At 40.4% G+C, this 20,897-nt stretch overlaps 1 long non-coding RNA gene across 2 annotated transcripts in view; it reads right to left on the bottom strand.

Annotated features, from left to right (window-relative positions):
- The window catches only part of LOC140495896 (uncharacterized), a 105,623-nt gene that overhangs the window by 35,956 nt on the left and 48,770 nt on the right, over positions 1 to 20,897 (bottom strand). The window contains exon 2 of one of the 2 annotated variants that reach the window (XR_011964120.1): positions 3,743 to 3,785. The exons of the other annotated variant lie outside the window; for it this stretch is intronic. This is a non-coding gene — a long non-coding RNA (uncharacterized lncRNA). The remainder of the gene's footprint in view (positions 1 to 3,742; positions 3,786 to 20,897) is intronic. 2 annotated transcript variants of the gene reach the window in all.

Raw genomic sequence — 20,897 nt, 5'->3', positions numbered from 1 at the left:
CTGTCCCTTAGACAGACACACACACCCCCCAAACTGTCACCCACACACACCCTCTCACTGACATATACTCCGTCACACTCACGCATACACTCTATCAAGCATGCACACATTCATACACATACACACACAACATACACACCCTCACATGCACGCACACACACATAGAAGTCTATGGGGTGAATTTGCATTTGCAGAAACATTCTATTTGTGTGCTTTTTGAACAAATCTGTATACAGTCAATCTGATATTTTATAAATTCCCACTTTGGAAATACAACCAGTCTGACTCAAGATTGGAATACAGACAGATTCTAACCACACACATTTAATACATTGCCTGAGATGAGATGTCTTTTTTTTAATAAAACCTTATGTTATCTCAAGAATGTGATTTTAAAGAAGTTCAGGGTTTACATACTAATGAATTGAAACATGCAACCTATTCTAAAAGATGAAAGATTTATCAGCAAACTAGGTTTGTTCAATATATCACATCAATTGTATGACACTATGATCTTTTGCTATAAATTCTATATTCTATGATCCTATCCCACCAGCTACCTGAAGGAGCAATGCTCTGAAAGTTTGTACTTCCAAATAAACCTGTTGGACTATAACCTGGTGTAGTGTGATTTTTAATTTCCTATAATTGTTGCTCCTAGATTGTCACTATCACTCCTTCTTCAACCCCCTCATCAGATGCTTCTTACATGCCCCTGAATGTGTCTCTGGTCACATGCCTCTTACTAACTAACTCTGGATAATTTGATCAAACCACTTCTTGATCTAATTACCTACCTAAAGAGTATTGCGTATTTCTTCATCTAATCACCTGCCTGTTAGGAGTATTGTAGTACATCATCTTGTAGTTGTAGCTGGAACCTTGTTTTATGTCTGCAGGACAGTTCCTCATTCTGGTCTAGGTTGAGCTAAGCTATTAAGTTGAATTCTTGGTTCCTCTATTGCATGCTGGTTAGTTTGGTCAAGCTAGAACTATTCCTTCCTATTGGTGCCCTGCAGTCGCCATGTCCTTCATGGCTGCCATGGATTGCTACATGTGATAGGTAGATTGGTGAGCACCACACGTGGTAGGATTTACTTTTTATAGGGGCATACAACACAGAAACAGACCTGTTAATCCAATCAGTCCATGACAAACATAATCCCAAACTAACTAGTTCTACTTGCCTGCTCCTGGCCCATATCCATCCAAACCTTTCCTATTCATGTACTATTCCAAATGTCTTTTAAACATTGTAATTGTACCCACATCTACCACTTCCTCAGGAAGTCCATACAACATTTGAACCACCCTCCTTGTGAAAAAAAGCCTTTTTAAAATCTCTCTCCTCTCACCTTAAAAGTGTGCCCCCTAGTCTTAAAATCCCCCATCCTGGGGGGGGAGCAACTAGCATTAACTCCATCTATACTGCTCACTATTTTAATAAACTGCAGGGTCACCTCTCAACTTCCTAAGCTCCAGCGAAATAAGTCTCAGCCTATCCAGCCACTCTTTATAACCCAAACCTTCTAAACCTAGCAACATCCTGGTAAATCTATTCTGAACTCTCTCCAGCTTAATATCCTTCCTGTAACTGGACGACCAGAAATGGACACAGGATTCTTGAAGTGGCCTCACCAATGTCCTGTCCAACCTCAACATGACTTACCAACTCCTTTACTCAAATGACTGAGCAATGAAGGCAAGTGTGCCAAATGCATTTTTAATCTGTCCCTCAATCATCTGCTGCAGTCTGACAACAATGTTCTTCATAACTTGGCCAGTTGTTACAGCACCATGACCAGTGATAAACAATGAAGGCACTTTCCATGTTTCCTCCACATGGTGTTTAACATGGAGGACTACTGATTCATCAACTGAGACAGAATGGCAGGAAGTAATCAATAAGAAATTTCTTCAGTATATTTGATCTGCTGTGATGAGATTTCACAGTGTCCAGAGTTGTGTTTGCAGAACAAGACTCAAATGAGGCGAACTACAGTAATTATAGATTTCATTCAAAAACATGTACTGCGTAACAAACTTTGCCTTGGATATCTTTTCCACAAATACAAAAGTTTCATTATAAAATAGTGAGTTTATAATTCTGAACTTAATGCATGGACACCCTCTTATGTCAATCTCAGACTTGGGTTTGTTGGTTTTCATGGCAACTCAACATGCAATTTCCTCTTATCTCCATGGTCTGTGTAGCAATGGATGATTAATAAAACTTACATTCTTAATTAGTTTCCCCACAGGAATGAAAACATATCCTATTTTTCCTACAATTTTGGATACATTTCCTATCAAGCATCAAGAAACTAATCAGTTACATTGTCTTCTGTAAGATGTTAAAGTGTATTTAAATATCAAGCTTAATCAATTGTCCATCAGTACAGTCAAGTTGAAGACTTCAAGAGCAATTCTGTTCATAAGTATATAACTCTACCCCATCTTAGATGGGTCTGTTCTGTCAGTGGGACAGGTGGAGTTGTGAGAAATTTTCAGACGTTTATCTGGAGAAATTTGTAGCAACGAGAGAGTTGGGTGTGCCCCATTTTACTTCCAATTCTTACTGAGAGAGGGTCTGAGAGATAATAACTTAAACACCCAAAAAGAGCAATTTGCCTCGTAATCTGTTAAAAAGTGTGGTTAAACAAAAGGAATCCTTGATACTCATTTTATAAACAAGCAACAATTTACTTATTTTACCCCAATAGTGAACAAATTAACAGAATTGCTAACAAACCAGACAATTCTCCCCTAATTACTAACTATTCCCTTACTGACTAAATTCTACTGGGTATGCTGTTTCAATAAACACAAATCCCACTTAAATCCAAAGAATAAGAAAACAATAAATTAAAACTTAGTCTCTCAAAGTTCATACAGAATTTATCTTCCAGAATGCTCTGCCTTCTCCTTTTCTCTGGGAATTCTTCTGTTCTGAACATCTGTGTCAGGAATACTATCTATCTAACAGTGCCATATACCTTAATGAATAGGTAAGTTTTTTAAGAGCACGTGGAGATTTCTGCAAGAGCAGGAGGTTTTCTAAAATGGCATGTGCTCTCTCTTCAGATGGCTTTGGTTCTCCCTGATTTTACAAAATACCCTCATCTTTATACCCTTGATGTCCGATTTTTTCTATAATCAGATTGGTTCAAGGTTGTCAACACCATCAAATTTAAATTTGATATGCTTTTAGTATCTAAGGGCTTGGTTTAAATTGATTAGCTAAATTTGAAAAGCCTTGTTGCCTTGGTAAAAATGCTGCTTGGCTGTTCGATACAAAATGTTTCCATTTGGACACTCTCTGTATCTGCACTTTGAACTGTTGTTCAGACATTCATCCTTTTCAAATTGCTAAGCATGGAAAAAAAAACACATCTTTTATAGGGACCATACATTATTCCTCCATTTTACAATTTTACACACAAATTCTAGCTTCCTGCCTTCCACTTCATGAGTACTCCACACAAGTCTAACACAATGCTAATTTGGTATCACCTAGTCCATCCATTGGATTTTTAAAAATGTAACAGCTTGATACAACTCAATGGCTTGCCTGAGGCACTTAGAGGACAGCCACATTGCTGTGGGTCTGCTATTTTCAATGCTATTTGTCACCTCTTGTACTTTTTTTTTACTCCTTGCTAAGAAGCCCAATAGCTGTCATGGGACAATACACACAACTTCACAAAATGCATATCCTCCAACAAAATCTCTATTGCATTACCAAAATATGGAGTGAAGACCAAAATACTGTGGATGCCAGAAATCTGAAATGTAAACAGAAAATGGTGAAGAAATTCAGTAGGTCTGGCAGCATCTGTGGAGAGATAACAATTAACATTGAGGTCAATATGACTTAATCATACAGTCAGAGATGTACAGCACAGAAACAGACCCTTCAGTTGAACTCCATGCAGACCAGGTATCCTAACCTAATCTCATCCCATTTTCCAGCACTTGGCCCATATCCCTCTAAACCCTTCCTCTTCATATATCCATTCAGATGCCTTTTAAATGCTGCAATTGTCCCCACTTCACCACTTTCTCTGATTTGGTTGATGCGAAGGTTTGTAGGGTGGAAGGTGAGCACCAGGGGCGTTCTGTCCTTGTTACGGTTGGAGGGGTGAACTCGTCCACATCCCGCACCTCCACCCTCAGACCCCACCCCTCCAACCGTAACAAGGACAGAACGCCCCTGGTGCTCACCTTCCACCCTACAAACCTTCGCATCAACCAAATCATCCACCGACATTTCCGCCACCTCCAAAAAGACCCCACCACCAGGGATATATTTCCCTCCCCACCCCTTTCCGCCTTCCGCAAAGACCGTTCCCTCCGTGACTACCTGGTCAGGTCCACACCCCCCTACGACCCACCCTCCCATTCTGGCACTTTCCCCTGCCACTGCAGGAACTGTAAAACCTGTGCCCACACCTCCTCCCTCACCTCTATCCAAGGCCCTAAAGGAGCCTTCCACATCCATCAAAGTTTCACCTGCAAATCCACCAATATCATTTATTGTATCCGTTGCTCCCGATGTGGCCTCCTCTACATTGGGGAGACTGGGCACCTCCTAGCAGAGCGCTTTAGGGAACATCTCCGAGACACCCGCACCAATCAACCAAACCGCCCCGAGGCCCAACATTTCAACTCCCCCTCCCACACTGCCGAGGACATGGAGGTCCTGGGCCTCCTTCACTGCCGCTCCCTCACCACCAGACGCCTGGAGGAAGAACGCCTCATCTTCCGCCTCGGAACACTTCAACCCCAGGGCATCAATGTGGACTTCAACAGCTTCCTCATTTCCCCTTCCCCCACCTCATCCTAGTTTCAAACTTCCAGCTCAGTTACTGTTTCCTTGACTTGTCCAACCTGCCTATCTTCTTTTCCACCTATCTACTCCACCCTCTCCTCCTTGACCTATCACCTTCATCTCCTCCCCCACTCACCCATTGTACTCTATGCTACTCTCTCCCCACCCCCACCCCCACCCTCCTCTAGCTTATCTCTCCATGCTTCAGGCTCACTGCCTTTATTCCTGATGAAGGGCTTTTGCCCGAAACGTCGATTTCGCTGCTCGTTGGATGCTGCTTGAACTGTTGTGCTCTTCCAGCACCACTAATCCAGTATTTGGTTTTCAGCATCTGCAGTCATTGTTTTTACCTTGTCATATTGGAACAGCCTATTCTTACAGAGTTGGGAGTCAGATAGTAAGCAGTTAAGACTGCCAATTCTAGCCTTGGGTGACTGTCGGTGTGGAGCTTGCACCTTCTCCCCGTGTCTGCCTGAGTTTCCTCCCACAGTCCAAAGATGTGCAAGTCAGGTGAATTGGCCATGCTAAATTGCCCATAGTGTTAGGTGCATTAGTCAGAGGAAAATGGGTCTGGTGAGTTACTCTTTGGAGGGCCGGTGTGGAGTGGTTGGGCCGAAGGGCCTGTTTCCACACTGTAAGGGAATCTAATCTAATCTAAAACTTGTTACAGGTCTTACATTTCCGTTTCTGAAGGTGAAACATCAACTTTTTCTCTCTCCATAGTTGTTACTTAATCTGAGTATTTCTAATCATTTCCTGGTTTATTTCAGATTGGGCTTGCATTTCTATAGCACTGTTAATAATCACCAGATATCAATGCCAATTAACTCCTTTTTGGGAATCCTTGCAGTAATATAGGAAACACAACAGCCATTGTGTACATAAATTTCCACAAGATGCGAATGACCCGATCATCTGCATTTTCTGATGTGATCGAGAGGCAGCTAGTATTTTTTTTTAAATCACTGAGACTACCTGACTTTCAGGCATGCCTATAATTGGATGGCCAGCATTCTCACCAGAAACAGGAGAAGCCTACTTTCAGCATCAATGGATAATGTATGCCAGTATATATTTCACAAATTGCTATGAGGCATCAAGTGACTTACCTTTAAGGTTAGAGGTTGTTTCAATAGATTTTGAAATACTGGGAAATAGTGGGATATGGGAATAGTGCAGGTAAGTAGTATTAAAAGGTGGATCAACTAAAATCTTGTTGAATGATGGAGCAAGCTTGATAGGTCAAATGGTTGATTCTTGTTCTTATTCATTATGTTCACAACATGGTCACTGAAAATGAATGCATGCAAGGACAGAAAACTCTCCACAAAACACAAAAGTATCATTATCCACAACTGACCATTTAGTGAGTTGTCTTGGCAGGCCTCTCTCCCTTGTCATTTAAAGTTTTCTTCTGGTTTGGCTTTATTGCCAAACTTTTTGTTCTCTTAATTCAGTGAATTGTCCATAACATCATTCAGCATTCTTGACAATATATTTTGCAAATTATGTCCGAAGTCCAAAAATGATTTATGTTTCTTATTACTGTGGATGGTCCACCATCACTTCCTGAAGCTTTCCTATGGATCCCTGACCTGGATCCCAATATTTCTAAAGATTTATTTGCGCCAGTCTTTCTTGACTGAGGAGATTTACAGCAAACTTTCTTTTCAAACAATTAACAAGATCATCTGCATCCTGTGCCCATCCAAGTGAATGTTGTACTTTTAATGGATCCTTTTATCATTCAGTTATAAGTATTGTAGATTGAATGTCATTATAAAATTTTCCAAGTTTATACCATGAGATAAATATACCATAAAAGTCTACTGTTAGAATGCAGAAAGTTTAGGAAGTTCCAACGGAATAGATGATGTCATTCTGAAAACTTACAAATTCATTCTACTGCTGATATTCTTTTCAGCTTCTATGCAAAATAAAGACTATGCAGATGGGAGGGTGACATCATCTGCAGTGGTAGATAATTTATTCTTCTAAATTAATTGTTATATCAGGAAGTGCCTTGATGGTCATTCAGAATTTGACAATGATATTTAGTAGTTAATCACTGAAAAGTAGTTCAAATAATTAATGTTTACATGCTGACTGCAAAGAGCTTTTAGATTTTAGAGCTCATTAACTATGCTGCAAAATGCTTACAACAGATGGGTGGGTAGTTAGAACTGATTTTAGGAGTCAGATGAAGGTTAGAGGAGGAGGGTTGTGAACAGACTGTTTTGTGCATTTCACAGATCAGGAGCAAGGAAGACTTCTGAACATAGCTGGCAGTCTAACCAATTAAGAAAGACCAGACCGTGTAATATCATTAAAATTATTAAAATTCAGATCAGGGAAGCCATGTGAAAGCTGTTGGAAATAATGCTGTGTCAATGGCTCTACTATTTTCAACTCTCAGCAAGACAAAAACTATCCTATGAAATTATTGTGTTGTTTCCCTAAATTTTCAACTGAAAGATTTTCCATATCATTAAAAAGGAACTTAACCAATTTTACTAACAATAGACTGGGTAGCCCCCAGGACTTCACAGATTAGCAAAATCATTTCAAGATAGAATACATCTATAGCTTCATTATAGCAGAAACAACATGCCTAAGTTTACTATTATCATCACTTAGAATTCCAATTTAAGAATTTTTGGATATTGTTATCTATATGTGGGCTTGTAAAGGTTTAATAATGAGATGACAATCTTATAATTACTCTTTTTACAATGAGTTTCTAGCGAGGGTCCTGAATTTGTTATGATGCCAAATGGGATAGCCCCTGAATGGTTATGCTGGGGTAGAGGACAGACAAATTCTTTACTCAGTCCTTTTCCCCCCAGTTAATCACAACAAGGAAAAGATCCCTTCCTCTGAATTCATTATATTGGTCTGGAAAAGAGTATGTTTTAAAAGGAGCTCATTTAATCTAACTTTCTTGGGTTAAAGAAAGGTGAGTTTATCAGCCACTAAATTATGCAAAAAGATAGCAAAGCATGACACACAAACACATAGATTAGAAATGAGAGGCCAGTCCAAAAAGTAAAAACAAGTCTTTGGTTTGTCCATTATGAATAAGTTGTGAAACGTATTGACCATTAAAGTGGATGATTCCAGTAGCACTAATTTAGACAGTTGAGTGGTTGTTTGCATATTCTTGGCCTGCTGTTGGCAGAATGTTTTTCTAGTTTCCTTCCTTAGCAGCTTAGCCATATAGTTCCCAAACTTTCAATAAGGCATACTTTAATGAGACAAACAATTCCATGGCAGACCCATTTTTGCTCAGCAAACTGATTTCTCGTAAACATCACATTTACTTGTATTTACTATGCTATGGCAAAAATGAAGACAGAGTGATTGGTGAGGAATCCCTGTGTCCTCCTCACTCCCTGCCCACCATCCATACAGCCATCACCTAGTTACCTGTCACAACTTGACCTCTTCCAGAGGTCAACATGTGAGCCAGTCACAGAAAGGAAGCCCAGCAGCTGCCTCCCAACATGTGTGCTTTCAGGTGAGGCAATGATCTGAAGCTCCCTCCTTTGTACTCAGCCCCAACAAATGACTGGGTCTGTGCACCGCAGCTCTAGCACTCACCATGTTCTCAGCTCTGTTCTGGCACAACTCTGACACACTAGCAGTGGTGAACAATCTGACTGGCTAAGCTCAACAACAGGGACAAAAGCTAAAGGTGACAGACTCACTGGCCCTGCACACGATGTGACAGTGCTATGCACCAATCAGATGTTGGAAGCTGCTCCCTTCCATACCTGTGATAGTGGTGTTATGGAAGAGAACAGACCCCCTCAAAATATTTTATGATGATAGCCTGGACCCACCTTCTTATTTTTAAAGGCAAATGTGAAATGCTTATTCCAGATGCAATGCAACTGGTCAAACTACTTGATGTTAAGCAAAACAATTTATTTAAACGCATAGTTAAAATACAATCCAAGAAAGAGGAATTCAGAATAACTTGACTCTATTGGAAAACTTAACAGAATAATAGATACAGTAACTATTACTAATTAACTGTTCCAATATAGTAACATCCCATAAACATAACTCTCAGCAAAAAAAGGAAAATACAGACAGATTCTCACATGCAATTCTCCCATTCAGGAGGGAAAAAAAAATCAAGAAAAAAATTCAAAGGGAGTTGCAGCCAGGAGACATTTACTAAAGCTTCCAAATCTGTCGAGACACCAACAGCTTCTCATGCTACTGAAAAAAAGCCAAAACCCAGAAATCTGGAACTGAGAGAGCTGCCACACTATTTAGGCTATGAAAATAAAACACAAGGTCTCCCAAGCTCTTTATTCAAGGACTATTAACTAGCCAACTTGGTACTTCTGCCTTACAACCTCTCCTCAAAACAAAATCAAATTACTTCTTAAAGCCATACCATTGTCACAGTGACACCCGGTGTCAGCAGATGGAACAGCATGGTTTCCTGAACATTTTCCAGCACACTTTTCACCTTGTCATGGGATAATGACTGAAAACCACTGGCTTACTTGTTTTCAGAATTACAGAGACATTTCACCCCTCTCTTCTTCCTTGAACAGTGTGAATAATGGTGAGAAATGTGGGAAAAAAATGTGGAGTTCAAAAAAAATACAGAATCTCAACATCCAGAAAAACACTACAGATATTCGATTTAAAGTTTTAAAGGCAGGTTCTGAATCTCACTAACGAGTGGCAACCACTTTATTTTCATACATTTGCATCTCATTAATTAATCTGCCCTAATTTATATGCAACTTTCAATTTTCCAAGCCACTGCGAGGAAACTAGACAGCACTAATGCCTAATATGAAAATCAGATTATTTGGCAAATGCAGCTCAATGATTGCTGCTTCGATCTTCTATTTTAAGGTGAATCCACCAATACTTCATGGCAGGCTCAATGGACAGTGTCTGCCTCCACCTTTCGTTCATGTAATTTGACATCAGCAAATCACGAGTTTCACATCATAATGGCTGAGTTTGAATTAATTCATAATACACTTCAGTGTTTTACCATTAAAGTTGGGAGCTCATGGACATCTTACATTTCAATGCTGCTGCTAGGTCACTTTGTGTACAGAAACACATGCATCTGCTCACGATGCACTGTATTGGCTCTTAGTTTACTTTATTAACTCCCACATCAAATCACAGCATCTCCAGCTTGCTTTGCTTTTAAGTGAATTGGCACTTCAATTCTCAGCTTGCATTGATTTTTAGTGCTGACAGAAAGTTGACATGGTTGGCATTACTACATAAACATATCATAGAATCCCTCCAGTGCATAAGTGGCCATTTGGCCCAACAGGTCTGCACTAACCCTCCAAGGAGCTTCCTACCCAGAACGCTGCATTTACTTTGGCTAATCCACTCAACCTGTACATCCCTAAATGCTACGGGGCAATTTAGCTTGGCCAATCCACTTAAATTGCACATCTATGAACTGTGGAAGGAAATGAAAGGAAACCCAAAGGAAACCCATGCAGACATGGGAAGAATGTGCAAACTCTACACAACAGTCACCCAAAGCTAGATTTGAACGCGGGTCTTTGGTGCTGTGAGGTAGCTGTGCTAACCACTGAGCCACCGTGCCACCCCGAATCAAGGAGTGTGGCCATGACTAAAAGTAAAAGGCAACCAGTCTTTGATGGAATGCCAACACAATCAGTCAAGGGACTTGCATGGTCTCAGTCAAAAGGGTTGGCCACAAACAGTCAAGCACTTGGTCTGATCACGGTACAACTAGTTTTTGGATTACAGATAGTTCAGTCTGAGTGCAATGGTGACATCAGTTTGGAGGTTGGGCTGTCCTTACAAGTCAGTCAGTCTGGAAGGTGTGCTATGGTCATTGCTGGAGGTTTGACAATTAACAATCTGGAGGCTAATTTAGGGATTCCTGAAGAAGGGCTCATGCCTGAAACGTCGATTCTCCTGCTCCTTGGATGCTGCCTGACCTGCTGCGCTTTTCCAGCAACACATTTTCAGCTCTGATCTCCAGCATCTGCAGTCCTCACTTTCCCCTCGACCATCTGTTTAACCTTGGGGAAAAAGGGAAAGTTGAAGTCTGGCTTGGGATTCATTTGACTGTGTAGCTGAGGGAATTATTACTATGAAGGGGACATGCAAGATACAGAGGTGGGACTTTATAGGGCATAGGAGGGGACAGATTGATGTGGCTGAGGATATTCTCACAAGTCACTGTTGCTCTTGCTTCAAAACGAGAAGAGTGGCTCGCTAACAAGGGCTTGGCAATTTGCAAAGTCTTAGGCTCATGGGCTAAATGCAGAACATTCACAGTGAAAGGGTTGAATGGAAATGAGGAGGCAGAAAAGTCAAGGGGAACACAGAGATAGTAACAAAAAAAAAAGGATAAAAGAATAATTGTTAGTCTCAGAGGACTCTGCAAGTTACAAGTTAAGGACATGGAGCTGAAATGTTGTCATCTTTGCCTCAAATTTACCTGCACTTTAAAGGAACAAAATAGTTGTCAATGCAAACAACATGAGTGATGTAAGTTACTGTTTTTCACTTTAGCAGTGCAGTGCATTGCTTTGCACGTGTGGCCCTGCTATGGGTAACTGAATTAATCTTCTGTACACTGAACCTATTATGACATCCATCTGGCATGAAATTAGATTTCACTGAAAAGTCAACATTTTGGTAACAATAAATACTACAAATTATGGTTTGAAGGAGTCAAAACCATTACAAACGTTGCTTACATTGGGTCCCTGTCATGTCAGATTTGTAAATCCATGAAGATTTCAACTAAACTATCTTACCTGGCTTTGCCATTTCTACATTACTTTTCATGCCTGACACTGGACACACAATGTTTTGGAGCTGCCACATTCTCATAATTATTTGTTTTTTTGCAATAACAAGGGCTGAGAGATTCAAGGGCAGCATTTTTTTAGGAGAGGGTATTATGATGGTCAATGTGCATCTGATCTTAACTCAACCAATGAAGCATCAGCACTTTGGATCTGCAGTGTATATCTGTAGAAACTTACCCATCTTACAGCTCCATATGGAGCCATGACATTGGCCTCCTTACAAAGGTGAAACCTCCTTGTTACATTGTGTGAGGCCAACATTTCTCAATTGATTATGATTAATGAGAGGATCAGGAATACTATTACTGAAATATTGTCCTAATTCCAACATTCACAAAAGAATATCTGATCACTCGTAGGAGATTTGAAAGTTTTTGGGGTGTTGTTGTCTATGAGATGACAGTGTTGCACAAGACATCAATTACGTTTTCATAAAACCAAGCAACCTCCAGCAACTGCCATGCAGTCTCTGGAGGAAAAAGCACAAGGTGAAGATCCATAAAGGAGGTGGTACAAAATGACCAGACTTCAAAAAATGACCAGTTTCCCTGACATTATCTATAGCTGTTGGAAAATCAGTGCAGGTAGAGATTAAAGATGTTCTTAGCCATCATCACCAAAGTGTCACCAGTGCTGTTTATGTGCCTTCAATGAGATGTTCTGAGGAGCTGGTATAGCAGCAGCACTCTTGCCAGATGAAAATTAGTTCATTGACTGGAAGGAACATCACAGACCATGGCAGGTCATGGGAGGAATAAGATAAGCAAAGCTTCATTGATATCTGTTTCCAAGAAGCTTGAACTGGATGAAGACATGACTCAGATTTGTACATTTTTGTTGCTGCAGAGGCAAGTAGCCTCTGTTTATTGACAAAAGCAAATGCAGCATTTGGATTTGGTTTGTTTTTACCTTTCTCATTCTTCAGTAAAAGTTTTGTTATTATCTGTTTGAATTTGTTAAATCATCTGCTGTTCCCACATTCAAAAGTGTACTTTCTGATGACTGTTTGGGAAATAGTAGCATTCATTCAGACAGGATCATAATATTGAGTTACACTCAGCAAAGTTAGCTCTTGAAGTTTCATTAATGATCCTGTATCTGGGAGCTACCTCATGAATCATGAATTGTTCTATTGTCAGTTTGTTATGGAGCCTGTTGACTTAGAAGATCTGGGCAAGTGAGCAGGGGTTCTTTTGTGGATATTTGACCCAGATTTACTGAGAATGTCCTTTCCAGGTGCAGGTTCATCCTCTGAAGCTGCAATTTCTACAGGTTTGTGAATCACAGGCAGGGTGGAAGTGGAGGTGGAGGTGGAGGGGCCTGGTGCCTGCTGCCTGGTGTTTTCTGACAGGAAAATCCTGGGGGCCAGTATGTGGTTTCTCCTCATTCTGGGTGCCTGCTAACATCATCCTGTCTCTTTGAAGGAAGGGATACTTGAACTGAGGTTGAGGTCCTTGGTCCCTCTTTTGCCTTGTGGTGATGCTGAGTAGCATGGCTAAAGCAATAGAATGCAGGTCTGTGTGCATTTCTGACAGCCACTGAACATTCTGCTGGGCTTGGCTTTCCATCATGGCTAACTTTTCCATGGAGATTAAGACGCACATATGCTAGCTCCAGCATGTTACTGATAATGTTGATCAAGTCCTTCAACCTTAGATCCAGCTAAATAAGTGTCTCTGACAAACCTGCCTGCTGCTCCTCTGACTATGCATCTGCATGAAAATATTAATGATGGCCGACATCATCTTCTACCAGAACACGAGTAGGTAACTGGTTTCTGGCTGTCCTTTGAGGGCCAGTGACCTGGGTATTTCTTCTTCCACCATAAATGGAGATGTGCCAGTGATGTGCTTACCAGATTCTGTTCTGACTCAAATTTAAGAAGAGAAACCGTCAAGGTGAAAGTCCCTGAGCTGATCGAGATACTGGAGAAAATTTGCCAGTGCATTCTATGAGGATTTAGGGGCTACTTCTTCAGATGTGGAAAGGAGCTATGAGCTGGACTCTTTGGAATGGAGATGATGTAGGTGCTATTGGTGCCTATATAGGAGAAGAGGGGCCAGTAGCTGTACACTAGGGGTGAAGCTTGCACATATTTAGAATTAAATTAACAGTGGTTAATGGGACAGCAGTATATCATAGCACAGTGACATTCACTGAGTTGGCTGGATATAGAGATTGCAGCATTCCCACAAGTGTCAAACCCCTCCAACTATTTGGACAATCGTGTCCTCATAGGGTCTTCTGTCCAGATAGGAGATATTCCTGCAATCAGACATAAGTTAATGTAAGGGCTATTACAATGGTGAAAGAACAGGAAAGGTGAAGTGTCTCCAGTCAGTGAGTAGGAAATCTAGAGGGCAGAATATTGAGTAATTTGGGATTTGAAGAGGTTGAGAGCCCTTGAATGGAGATGTTGCATACAATAGTGAGGGTTGTAGTCCAATAGCCTTGGTGATATCACTGCGTAGTGACAAAATGACTGTGAAGCAATGGAGAAATAATAGTGGCATTCACCCTTGCATAGTGCAGAAAGTCATTGACCTTCTTCATGGCACTGCCGACCACTTTATTTTGTCCAAGAAATGCAAGTTGCTATCTGTGTCTAGGCTGGATGAGTCTAGTGTCATTGCTCCATTTGCTGATCTACAGGAATGGGGATAGCCGTCCTGTCCACCACACTGACCACCTTCACTTCCAGGTCCCAGTCATTGAAGCAGGGTGCCAGCTTTGGCGCTGCAACACAGGAAGAGGATCAGTTCAGAGCATGCAGTGTCTGAAGTGATGTGCAGCTGGGGTTTAAGTATGGTGTCACCTATGTAAATAGTGCACTGTGCTGACAGTGAGTGCACTCTCACAGAGCCTAGATATATATTTAATAAGCTGAGTAGTGGAAGATAGTTTTAGTACTGATGGTGAGCCAAGATGAAACCAGTGTCAGGAAATCCTCAAAATAACATTTAACCTAAAAATGAAAAAAAATCATTTAATTCTTTATAACTGCACATTTAGGGATATCTGGAGGAAGTTCTCTGCTGTGCCATCTTCACAGCACACTTTAGCTCATTGGAACTCGAATGCAAGCGAGCACACCAGTACAAAGAGACCAGAGGTTGGAGATGGTTTTAAGTCACCATCTTGTGTATAACCTTGAAGGGTAAAACACAAATGTATCTTTTATCCAGAGCTGCCTTTCTTTCAACTGATAGCATGCCTTCAGTTTGAGACACTAATCACAGGAAATCACAGTTCAGTTTTTTAAAATGGCATTTCTGCCTTTGAATTGGTGCTGCCTAATCAATTCCATAATTCCTGTTGGGACTCATTGTAATCCACCCAGGGATATTAGACAGCCACTGAATTTGCATTCTCAGCTACCTTTTGGCTTGCATGTTTTTCTTTTAAAACACATATTTTGTGCTAAAAGTTCAGTGCGTCTATAAGTAATTTGGGGTTATGATTCACTTTCATGACATTCATGATTATTATGAGAACCAATTCTGGATTACATTGTAATAATGAGTACTATTTCATAAACTATTTGGTAAACATACATAGTTGTAATATAACAATTCTCATTGTAGAATCATAGTCTTTGAAGTCTACAAGAGAGAAAAAGGCCCTTCAATCCATCAAGTTAAAAACAATGAAACTATACTAATTCCATTTTCCAGCACTTGGCCCATAGCTTTGTATGCTTTGGCATCACAAGTGTACATCTAAATACCTCTTAAATATAGAGTCAAAGATGTCTACAGCAGGGAAAAGGCCCTTTAACCAACTCAACTTTAAAATTATATACAATTTTTAAATCGACCTTAAGAAACAATGGGACATTCAAACAAACACAATGAAGGTTATACTCCCAATTTAGTGTAATTTTTGAATATTGTCTTTCTATCAACCTTAAAAGCAAACTCTGTCAAAACTTAACCCATTTTTGTATCCAGCAAAATGTCTGCATTTTTGTGTCCATTCACATGTTGAACTTTTAAGAAATTACCATCATTTCTGTAACTGTCGCAAACAAGCTACTATTGTGTATTTTTCAAATTTTAGAGTAACAAAGGCTTCTTGAGGACCATAATAACCTTTTTTTTTAAAACGAGGGCAAGTTTATGAAGGGAATCCTTAGAAACAGGATTTACATGTATTTCGAAAGGCAAGGACTGACTAAGGATAGTCAACATGGTTTTATGCACGGAAAATCGTGTCTCATTAACTTGATTGAATTTTTTGGAACAAGTAAGCAAGAGTATTGATGAGGGCAGAACAGTGGACGTGATCTATATGGACTTCTGTAGGGTGTTCGACAAGCTTCCTCATGGTAGACTACATGGAAGAGAGGGAGAACTGGCTATTTGGATACGGAACTGGCTCAAAGGTAGAAAGAGGGTGTTGGTGGAGGGTTGCTTTTCAGACTTGTGGCCTGTGACCAGCGGTGTGCCACAAGGATTGGTGCTGGGTCCACTGTTTTTTGTCATTTATATAAATGATATGGATGTAAACATCTGAGGTATGGTTTGTAAGTTTGCAGAAGACAATTGGAGATGTAGAGGTCAGCGAAGGAAGTTATCCCAGAGTACAACGGGATCTTGATCAGATGGGCCATTGAACTGAGGAGTGGCAGTCGGAGTTAAATTTCAACAGATGTGTGGTGCTGCATTTTGAAAAGGCATATCAGGGCAGGTCTTATACATTTAATGGCAAAATCCTGGGGAGTGGTGCTGAACAAAGAGACCTTGGAGTATAGGTTCATAGTTCCTTGAAAGTGGAGTCGCAGGTAGATAGGATAGTGAAGGCTGCATTTGGCATTGCTTTCCTTTAATGGTCAGTGCATTGAGTAAAGGAGTTGGGAAGTCATGTTGTGACTGTACAGGACATTCGTTAGGCCAATTTTGGAATACTGCATGCAGTTCTGGTTTCTCTGCTATAGGAAAGATCTTGTGAAACTTGAAAGGGTTCAGAAAAGGTTTACAAGGATGTTGCTAGGGTTGAAGGGTTTGAGCTATACAGACAGGCTGAATAGACTGGGGCTACTTTCCTCATAGCATTGGAGGCTGAGGGGTGACAGAGGTATACAGAGGTTTATAAAATCATGAAGGGCATGGATAGGGTAAATAGCCAAGGTCTTTTCCTGGGGTTGTGGGAATCTAGAACTAGAGGGCATAGGTTTAAGGTGAAAGAGGAAGGAATTAAAAGGGATATAAGGAGCAAATTTTTCATGCAGATGGTGGTGCATGTATGGAATGAGCTGCCAGAGGAAGTGGTGGATGCTGGTACAATTACAATATTTAAAAGGCATCTGGATGGGTATATGAATAGGAAGGATTTGGGGATATGGAACAAATGTTGGCAAATGAGACTAGATTTAAGATATCTGGTCGGCGTGGACAAATTGGACCGAAGGGTCTGTTTCTCTATGTATATCTCTATGACTCGGAGGTCTAATCAGAGTAAACAAACTCAAGGTGCAAGATGAACAAGAGTTAGTGAGTTCATTTAAAACATCCTTCTGTCTCAAATACTGAGAATTTCTTCCTGACAGAATTTCAAATTCACATCTGGCTTAGATTTTGTTTTCAGTTTAATACCTGTGTTTCATTAATTTTGATTTTTTTTTCAGTTGCACCACTCACAACTCTTCATTCTTAAAAGTATTTCAGTTTGACTGTGGTCATATTTGAACTGTTGGTAAGAATCAAAAAGAACCAAACATAATTGTAAGGACGTGCACATGACTAAAAATCCATATGCCAACCTTTCTCTGAAGACCATATGATCGTAAGACATACGATTAGAAGCAGATATTCAGCCCACTGACTCTGCTTCAATGTGATTATAGCTGATCTAATAATTCTGAACTGTACAGCTTTCCTGCCCTTTCTTGATATCCTTTGATTCCTACTGATTAAAAAAAAGGTCTCTAAGCTGTGAATGTTCTTAATGACTGGCTGCTACAGCCCTCTGCAGTTAAGAATTCCACAGATTCCCTACTTTCTGGGAGAAGAGTTTCCTCCTCATTTCAATCTTAAATGGATAACTTCTTTTCATATTTTATCACCTGATTGTGGACTCTCCCACAATCTTTCTGTAACTACCATGTCAAACCTTCTAAGAATCTTACATGTTTGAATAAGATCACTTCTCTTCTCGATATCTCCAATAACCAATTTAATCAACGTCTCCTCATAAGAATAATCTCAATATCCAGGATAAACTTAGGAAACTTCCTCTGGATTGCATCCAATGCCAATATATCTTTCTTTGGGTATGGAGACCGAAACTGTTCACAGCATTTCAGGCATGTTCTAATGAGAGCCTTATAGTTTTAGCAAGACTTCCCTATTTTTGGATTCCATTCAGTTTGAAATAAAGGCCAACATTTCATTTGCTTTGTATTTCCTGTTGAACTTGTGTACATGCATTTTGTGATTCATGTATGAGGACTCTCAAAACTGTCAGTGCTTCATGGTGGCTCAGTAGTGAGCACTGCAGCCTCAGTGCCAGGGACCCAGGTTTGATTCCAGCCTTGGGCAACTGTCTGCGTGGAGTTTGCACATTCTCCCAGTGTCTGCGTGGGTTTCCTCCGGGTGCTCCGGTTTCCTCCCACAGTCCAAAGATGTGCAAATCAGGTAGATTGGCTGTGCTAAATTGCCCATAGCGTTAGGTGCATTAGTCAGAAGGAAATGGGTCTGGGTGGGTTACTTTTTGGAGGGTCGGTGTGAACTTGTTGGGCCAAAGGGCCTGTTTCCACACTATAGGGAATCTAATCTAATCTAATCTGTTATTTTCTGCAGTCTTTCTCTATTTAAATAATATTCAGCATTGCTACTCTTTCTGCAAAAATGCATTACTCCATATTTTCTAACACTATCCACTAGGTTTTTGCCGATCACAGCATATCAATATCTCTCTGTTGACCCTTTGAGTCATCCTCACCACTTGCCTTCTCATCTAATGTTGTCATCTACAAACTCAATGATAGTAAATTCACTTTCCTTATCCAGGTCATTAGTACATATCATAAATAATTGTAGTCCCAGCACTGATCCCTGTGGCAGTCCACTAATTAAAAGTTGCCTTCCTGAAAATGCCCTTTTATTCCAATTCTCTGTCTTCTCATAGTGAGTGAATCCTCAGTCCATTCTAACATACTATCCACAACACTATAGGTTCTTATTAAGTAGCCTTTTGTGATACCTTATTGGATGCCTTTTGGAAACCTAAATATGGTATATCTGCTGCTTCTGTTTTATCTGCTATGCTTGTTATCTTCTCTAAGAATTCTAATAAATTTGTCAGGATTGATTTTGTGAAAACATGCTGACTCGGTTTGACAGTATTGTGCTTTTTTAATACTCTGCTATTACATATTGATGAGAATTTGCACATTCAGCCAATGACAGATGTTGAGCTAACTGGCCTATTTTTGCCTCCTTCCCTTTTTGAAACTTTTGGAGCTTTACCAGAATGAATGGATTTCCATGCATCCACTCGCTCTGTTGCTACTTCCTTTAATATCCTATGATGCAAGCCATCAGTCCTTGGGACTTAATCAGCCTTGAGCCCCACCGGCTTCCTTAATACTTTTTAATCTTGTGTTAGTTGTCGTATTTAATTCCTCACCTGCTCTATTCCCTTGTTTTAGAGTTCTTGGAATGTTATTAGTGTCTTCAGAAGGATATCATGAAACTTAAAATGGTTCTGAAAAGATTTACAAGGATGTTGCCACGGTTGGAGGGTTTGAGCTAGAGGGAGAGGCTGAACAGATTGGGGCTGTTTTCTTTGCAACATCAGAGGCGGAGGGGTGACCTGATAGAGATTCATAAAATCATGACAGGCATGGAAAGGGTAAACATACAAGGTTTTCTCCCTGGGGTGGGGGAGTCTAGAACTAGAGGGCAAAGGTTTAGGGTGAGAGAGGAAAATTTAAAAGGGACCTAAGGGGCAAACTTTTCATGCAGAGGGTGGTGCATGTATGGAATGAGTTGCCAGAGGAAATAGTGAGGCTAGACTTGCAAGTAATATCAAGATAGACAGACAGAGTGTTTTTAGATTTATAAGACAGGAAGATAGAGCCAAAATGAACATTGGTCCCATTGAGAATGAGGCTGATGAAATAATAATGGGGAATCAAGAGATGGCAAAGGAAGTGAACAAATAAAATAAAGAGCTGCAGATGCTCACAATCAGAAACAAAAGCAAAAACCGCTGGCTAAACTCAGCAGGTCTGGCAGCATCTGTGGAAAGAAAGCAAAGTTAACATTTTGAGTATGGTGATTCCTTCTGAAGACACTAATAATATTCCAAGAACCCCAAAACAAGGGAATAGAGCAGGTGAGGAATTAAATATGACAACTAACACAAGATTAACAAGTATTAAGGAAGCCGGTGGGGCTCAAGGCTGACTAAGTCCCAAGGACTGATGGCTTGCATCATAGGATATTAAAGGAAGTAGCAACAGAGTGAGTGGATCCATGGAAATCCATTCATTCTGGTAAAGCTCCAAAAATGTTTATGCTGAAGACAAGGTTGGGTGAGAGGGGTGTGTGGATAGGTGTAGAGAAGCCCAGAAAGAGAGAGCTATGAAAGGGGCAAGTAAATGAGTGGATTATGGATGACAGGCCAGGACAGAAGAGAAGTTGAATTAGTGGTAGTGAGATCTCGGGGGAGCAGAGAATGAGTAGTATGTACTGAAAGCAACCATGTCATAACAGGACTGGGCATGGGGGGGGGGGGGGGGGGGGGGGAGGGTAGAAAATATGAAAGTATGGAATCAGGCTTTGAAGTTATTGAACTGGGTTCTGATAAGTACCAGAGGTTGGCAAGATATCAATGTAACACCCATTTTTTGAAAAAAAGGAAAAGAGACAAAAAAAAACTATAAACCAATTAGCTTATCACCTGTTATTTGGAAAATGTTAAGAGTCTATTCTAAAAAGGTGCATTGCAGGCATTTGGGAATAGATAATACATGGTATGAATACGAATTGTGATAATGGGGTGACCCAGTGATCAGACTGAGTCAAACTTGTCGAACGACAATACAATACTGAGAATGTGAATGTAAACCAAGTCAATTACTATCTGGATTTGTGATCGTTCATAAAGACTCTGTTCTACTGCTGAGACGGTAATTATGCAGTTGCACAACAAGCTTGAAAGTATCGATCTTTTATTGCCATTACATATTCTTCCTTTACAGGGGCAGTATG

This window comes from Chiloscyllium punctatum, chromosome 25, assembly GCF_047496795.1.
Source record: "Chiloscyllium punctatum isolate Juve2018m chromosome 25, sChiPun1.3, whole genome shotgun sequence".
Taxonomy (NCBI): Eukaryota; Metazoa; Chordata; class Chondrichthyes; order Orectolobiformes; family Hemiscylliidae; genus Chiloscyllium; species Chiloscyllium punctatum.
This window is presented reverse-complemented; position numbering and strand designations above follow the sequence as displayed.